Below are 7,500 nucleotides of genomic sequence, written 5' to 3'. Positions count from 1 at the left end.
CTCTATGACTTCACAAGAGGTTAGAGGGCTGCGAATACCCAATTGTTGAATTGAATAAATACACTGCAAACTAGCTAAAACTGCAGAGCCGAGCAGACTCAGAAGAGCAGAATGTGCTTTTCTGTTCAACTAATTCCAACCCAGAAGGGCTTTTTAATGTCGCAATGTAAATGCAGCATTAGCACGTCCAGAGCTCTGCATGTAGACCAAGTCTGTGCCTTCTGTTATTCAAATAATGGGCTTCATTATGTTTATAAAACACACACACACACACACACACAGACACACACACAAATACACATTCATCCTGTTTTACCGGTTGTCTTGTGAATGTTGACAATTCAAATAGCCCCCTTTGGTCTGCTTCCAAGAGCTGCTATTTCGGTTATTTCTATACCCGTTCTTCTCTTCCGTCTGGTATGATCATTGTTATTACACCTCTGACCACCATAACTCTCTCAATCTCTCCCTCTCTCTCTCTCTCTCTCTCTCTCTCTCACGCACACTTACACAAAAACAGTAAACTGTACACTCTTTCTCCCTCTTTCCCTGTGCCTCGCCCTCCTTGCCTTGCTCTCCTTCAGCACACATTTACACAATCTCTCTCTCTCTCTCTCTCTCTCTCTCTCTCTCTCTCTCTCTCTCTCCCTCTCTCTCTCTCAGGTATCAAAACAAACTAAATTGGAACTGAGCACCTGTTTACACTTGATCGTCATCTTGATAGGGTTGAGTTGGGTTTGCCTGAACTGAACTGGACTTTCATTTTCTTTAATTAACCATAATAATCCACTTAGTGCAGCTTCTGGTTTCCCCAGAGTCATTGGCTCAGTTTCCAAAAAGCATCTTAGCATTAAATATCATCTCGGTCCCACTGAAAGTGTTATGGACAGAGATGATGCTCATGCCAAGATGCCTTTTGGAAACCCTGACCAAGGAGGAGAAATTAAAGCGACATTTCACTTTGAAACAACATTTTTATTTTCTATCCTCCGTTTTGGCAAGACTCCACGAATTGTTGACCTGTGACATTTGCTATTGCTGGAATGTATTTTCACCACTTAGGTATTCAAGGCTTTTTTTTTTCCAAAGTACACTAGAAAAAAAGATATTGCTGTAATCCTGCTTTGGTCCATGTATGTGTACAAAGTATATGAGCAGTTTCATTCTAAAATAAGATATCCACCATTTGAAAACACTGACATCTGCTCTTACACAATCATTGCTGGCATGAAAGTAAAGCATATTATGGGTTACTAATCAAGTTATGAGTCATCTTAAGACCTTTGCTTACAAAATAGTTATGTTTTTATAGATAGAATCATCTGTGTTTTTTTCTTCCTCTGACAAGGAGGTTATGTTTTTCGCCCCCGTGAGTTTGTTTGTTCGTCTCTCTGTCTATGTATTTCCATGAAACCTGGTGGACAGATCGGCCCTGGGTCGATGAACAATTGATTCGATTTTGGTGGTGATCCCGATTTGGGATGTCCACCTTTAGACGATTGCAGTTTGTTTGTTTTTTGCCATAACTAGAAGGGCACTCGGAGAGCGCAGACCTCCGCCAAGGTTCGTGCTATTATTGCTTGTTTGTGAGTCGGATCCAGATCCGCTCCAAAATTGAATGGGTTCTTCCTTGGCCCATGCTACACCCTTCCACAAAGTTTTGTGAAAATCGGGCCAGTAGTTTCTCCGTAATCCTGCTAACAGACAAACTAACAAACAAATAAACAGCACCAAAAACATAACCTCCTTGGCGGAGGTAATAACAGCGATAGAGACTCAAATCCTAAGGGTGTGTTTGCAGGGTCAAGAAATCAATTTAACTTAAAATTTAATTAAGTTAAGAATGATGTCTTTGGGTGTAGCAGCAAGTTGGAGAATTGTTCACGATGGCGGAAGTTTGCACTCTCCAAGTGCCTTCTAGCTTTCAATATTGATAAATTTTAGGTAGCCAAAATGAACATATATAATTTTGGCATGAATCCTTTCATATGATTTTAGACTAATGGAAGTAAAACAAAAGCAAATGAGTGACATTACTATGGGTAGGAAAGCCAATATTGGTGAATGACTGTTCATAAACCAAGCTAAGCTGGACTAGACTGAACAAAATTGAACTCAGTCGAAGTAGACTGTAAGTACTGATAAAGTGGCAAATGAAAATGTGGCCAAACTATGCTGCTCTACAAAAGCAAACAGCAGTAACTGTGTGTTTTTAAAGGTCTAAGGTCATGACTGGGGTTTGGATTTCATGGCAACAAAAATTCTGCCCATGAATTCCATTAAATGGTGCACTATCTACTTCTGTACCAAGGATACTTTAGCTAGGTTTTACTACTCATACTCCTGCTGTCTGGCATTGTAGAGCAGCATGAGCTCTGGTTTGAGCATTGGTTGAGAGGTGGAAAGAGATGAGGAGTGGATTGATGAGACAGCGAGCGGCACCTGAACCCCATTAACCCTCTGTTATATATTCCCTTGGTCGGTGTCAGTAGGTAGAGCAGGCTTGTAAGAGCAAATACCAGGAGCTGTGAGACCAACACCCACTGAAAGAACCGGAGTAGCGCTGCCAAAGTGTCTGTTTGTATTATTTCTTACAAGTTGGCTGTGGCTCCCGAAAGGGAAAAAGAAGACTGTCCCTCGATTGCACTCTAGAGTGCTACAGTGAGCAACCACCAGAGTAATAACTGTAAATATTATATTATCATACCTTTGGAATAGTATGCGTTCATGTTTTATTGAAGGCCTGACTTCCATGCACCTTACATCAGGATGGTACTCACTATTATGTGTACTATAAAGTTTATATCTAAAAAAAAATGTAAATTGGGAAAATGAGTTTTCGCAAAATGATCCTATTTTCATATCATTTACCACTGAAGTCTGAAACATTTTACAACAATGTATACCATGAATTCATACCATAAAGATTTACACTTATTAAGGCAAGTAAACTATTTCCCTACTAAAAAGTTGTTTTTTTGGCATTTTATAATTGCTTGTTTTTATGCCTTTTTGTAAACTCTGCTTTTAGATAAGTGCCATACAAATGAAGCTTATTATTATTATCATTGCAAGCCCAGTTTAGGTGCATCGCTGACTGCAGGTCTACAGTACTGAGGACCAGCTAGTCTATAGCTTCATAGTGCGACAGGGATCCCCATCCATACATTACCAGCCCTAATTAATGTGCTAGGATCTCCTCTATCCAGCTCCTTCATAAAATATGAGGAATTTTAATGACGGTCAGACACTCACTCAGACACATAAATGCATGCACACGCGTACACACACACACACACACACACACACACATAGTAACTGCACACACTTTTAACGACAGCCAAGCGCTAACATTCCCTTTTAATATTCATGGCTTTACGTAACCTTTACGTAACTATGGGACATGTGTACACGTTTCTATGTGTGTGTGGGTGCACATGCACGTGTGTGTATGTGCATGCATGGGCGTGTACGTGTTTGTGTGTGTGTGTGTGTGTAGTTTAGGTCTTTTCTCTGTAGTTTCCCTCATTATGAGAAAGCTCTTTAATGTTTGTCTCCCAGTGGAGAGGGGAAGGGAGTGTGAAAGTGTTATTGCAGAGAGAGAAAGGAGGAGAGAGAGAAGATAGAGAGAGAGAAAAAAAAATCTAAGGGAGGGAGCCAGACAGACACTCATGCTCGTGCAGTATGATCTCTCAGATGATGACACCCATATTTGCCTCGCTAGCACTCGTGCAAGCATCCACGTGTGCTCCGGCTCGTCTGAATGACCTCAGCAATATAGCCGCCGATGACGGGGGAAGAATGATTGGGGTATTTTACTTAAGAGGATAATATGGATCAGGGGGAAGGAGAGGTGGAAGGGGAGGGCGGGGGAGGTGGGGGGGGGGTGTAGTTATGAGATAAGAGGAAGAGGAGATGTGCATGGATGAAGGGAAGAAGGAGGGGGCAAAGAGGTACAAGGCAGTGAAGAAAGGATGCTGAGGAGGAATGATGGCAGGCAAGGAAAAGACGAAGGCTGCTCCTGTCAAACCCTGACTGTACAGAGCGGTGACTGGAGAGCCCTCAGGAGTGTAAGGGTCTGCGTGTGGCGATGTGTGTATGTCTGTGTTTGTGGGTCTGTGGTGTTTGTGTGTGTGTGTGTGTGTGTGTGTGTATGTGTGTGTGTGGGCATGCTCTGTTGGCCACTGATAACCCCACAGCAGAACTGTCACAGTCACGCTCTCACTCACAGTCACAGCAGTGTGGTCACAGTCTGAGTGTGTGTTTGTGTGTGTGTGTGTGTGTGTGTGTGTTTGTGTGTGTGTGTGTGTGTGTGTGTGTCCATCTGCCTCTCTCTCACTGTATGCCTGCCTCTACCTCAGTCTGTTACCATATTTCTTGATACCTCCACAGTATCAGCAGCCATGATTTAGATCGCTCCAGCGGCTGCCTGGGAGGCCAGATCAGGACAAACCCTCAGTGTATCCTGCTCCTAATAGGAGCCTCGTGGCCATTTCTCCTGCACAATAGCTGACCAGCCAGCTGGAGTGCCAGGAGGTGTCGTGGTGGGCTGTCGCTGGACCAAAACCGAAAATAGGGAAGAGAATCCTGAGGATCAGAAGTTGTTAGTTGCGTTACTTGGCCGCTGCAGCAGAACTTTTCTGGCCTCAGTGTGTGTGTGTGTGTGTGTGTCTAACCGTCTAACCGCCATCACACTGGATGTAGTCCCTAGTTGAAGATGCCTCCGGTAATGCCTGATTAATATTTGTATTTTTCTTTCAATCAAAAACAGTAAGGACATAATTAGAAATCAAAGAGATCTATAGGCTCCAGTTGTCATCCAGTGGTTTTGTTTTCCCTACATCAATTCTTCTGCAACTTCTACCACAGCTGATGATGGAGACCAATGTAAATTACTCTAATTGTGTCTGTTCCACAGGTGGGGCAGAGGCTAAAAAAAAGTAGTAGCCTGTAGATTTCATATTTTACATAGTTAATAGAGCTCCCATTTATTCCTCTTTTTAATATCCTGTCTTTCACACACTATGATCCTGTCTTAATACAAGGCAAGACCTTCAGAAATGCTAGTAGAAATCAAGATCAATGCTTTTAATTGATGTTTAAGAACTATTTTTTTCACTTGAGCCAGTGATGAATATCAGATGTGAATAACATCTTTATTAGGACTCAAAAGGCTGGTAGAAAATGCGTCATTCCGTTGTGGAATGACGTTCATTTTCATTTCATCAGTTCAAGTTCATTTTCATCAGTAGCATAGTAATTGTTTTTAGTATTGTGAGTCAGTCTTTTCTTGTATTTAAATACATACTCATCAAGTAAATTTGTCAACACAAAGGCTGCATAATAATGCAATTTTAAAGTGCCATTGGTTTACAATGAAAACATGATTACAGTTTGTAAAACACACAAAAGGAATGGGGCTGAAAACCACATGAAGACTGAAGTCTGTGGTAAAATTCACACTTCACACTGAATTTATTTGAATTATCTGTTTTATATTATCTTCGTATTTCTCCTATGCTGTCTAATATTATCTGTGATTAATTGTTGCTTAATTTTACTCTTACAGGTCTGAGTCAATTTCAGGGTTCTGAGGAAACTTCCCATACTTCATAGTCCAGAAGTACTTGGACTAAATTTGAGCCACATTCATGAAAGACACTTAAATGGTCCAGTATAACTCTTCCAGATTAAAAACCAGTATGTAACCAGTAAGTAACCAGAGTATCCCTGTGGTGTTTTTTTAAAATAAATCATTAGTTTAGGAGAGATGCTAAGAAACGTGTCTAAAGTCCTTAAAATAATCCTTAGTGTGATTTCCTCTGTCTTTTCATGGCCCAATATTCTCCCCCCCCCCTGCACTTTGGCGTTCTGTAGACAGTTCCTCGTTGTGTTCCCTGTTCTGGTAGGATTAGTGACACCGTTTGTGTATTTTTTTCATGTATTATAAATCACCTCCATTTCGGGAGCTCCTTTCCTCTCCCTGTTCACAGGCCGGTTGACAAAGCATCCTAATGTCGGCAACAGTTCACTGATTAGCAAACAGCCTGACAGCCCAGTGGCGACAGCGCAGCCAGACGAGCCCGTCCTGCTGCTCTGGTTCTGGTCAGAGCGCTGCGGGTTTGATTGTCGGGGAACTGCAAGACATTTTTCAGCCTCGATGGCTGCCAACTTACAAATAGCTCCCTGTAGTCCGAAACTGATGGAAGGTCTGTTCGATGGATCAAAGGGCTCGGCGGGCGCAGGCCTTGTGCTCCTGAATTTGGGGGTTTGAATCTGTTTCGGAGCCTTTGCTGCATGTTGTCATCTCTCATCTTTGCTGTGTCTCTCCGATTTACGCAATCTAATAAAGGAGAAATACCTTATAAGGGTAATTAAAAACTTTAAAAACTGATTGAGTATTAATCCCCCCCCCCTCCTCTCTCTCTCTCTCTCTCTCTCTCTCTCTCTCTCTATCTCACACTCTCTCTCGCAAACTTGCATTTCAAAGGTCCATCTGGTTAAATGTGGAATCACAATTAAAAATATTTGATACCAAGGACCTTTTCAATTTCAGGCGAGGCTCTAGGGAGGATTTAGATATCCATCTGTGTTTGCAATTGACTGCCAGAAAGGTGATATGTCTGTCTGCGCTAACCAGAACAAACTGGTTTGGTTTTTGATGGTGGATTGATAACTGTCATTTCTAACCATTTTCTGTTTGAGTCTGAGTCTTGCTGCCTGCACTCTGGATGATTTTTGCTTTGTACCTTATGTGAATTATCTCTATTTTCGTCCACCTTGTGAGTAGTTCTCCCATCTCTCTCTCTCTCTCTCTCTCTATTTATCTATCTATCCATCTATCTATCTGTTCTCTCTCAGGTTAAAACGATCTTGTCACTCCTGACACTGTCCACAATATGTCAAGGCATTTGTCTTCTTCTTTGGTTTCTTCTATCAACTTTCTTCTGTCTGTGCCAACATTTTCGGTAGCTCCAAGGCTATACTTTTGTCTGTGTCAATTTTAAGTGATGGGAATGGAAGAAATGTCTATTTTAGAAAGCGTAGGAAGGAGGGAGACAGGAGTCAAAACTAACAGAGGATGAAATGTTTTTAGAAGTCCCTTTTTTTATCTCAACCGCACAGTTTGTATATTTCCTTCTCTCTGTGCTTTTATATCATTTTATATATGCAAAGAAAAATATTTTAAAAAACAAAAGAACAGCCAGTTGCCACTGCAGGTCTGTGTTGAGGTTACCAGGACCCAGTTGTTAAGAGTAAAAAAAAAAAAGTAATTATTCATATATTTATTTGAAACTGTTGACCAGCTGAAAATTCACCTCTGTTGTAGTATAGTCACTTGTTTGTTCTGGTGAAAACTGAGAGACACAAATAGGCCATTTTGGCACCGTAATAACAAGTAATAGTTGTTCTTGTGTGTTTCCTTACGCATCTCTGGTTATAGGCGCTCTGAACTTGAGAACATTGCCTTTTCCTGTTTTCTGTCTATTATAAGTGCAC

The sequence above is a fragment of the Centroberyx affinis genome, unplaced genomic scaffold (genome assembly GCF_046629955.1).
Source record: "Centroberyx affinis isolate AG114_WGS23_722 - 3 ecotype Tasmania unplaced genomic scaffold, CSIRO-AGI_Caff_v1 ptg002495l_1, whole genome shotgun sequence".
NCBI classification, from domain to species: Eukaryota; Metazoa; Chordata; class Actinopteri; order Beryciformes; family Berycidae; genus Centroberyx; species Centroberyx affinis.
Note: the sequence above shows the minus strand (reverse complement) of the source record.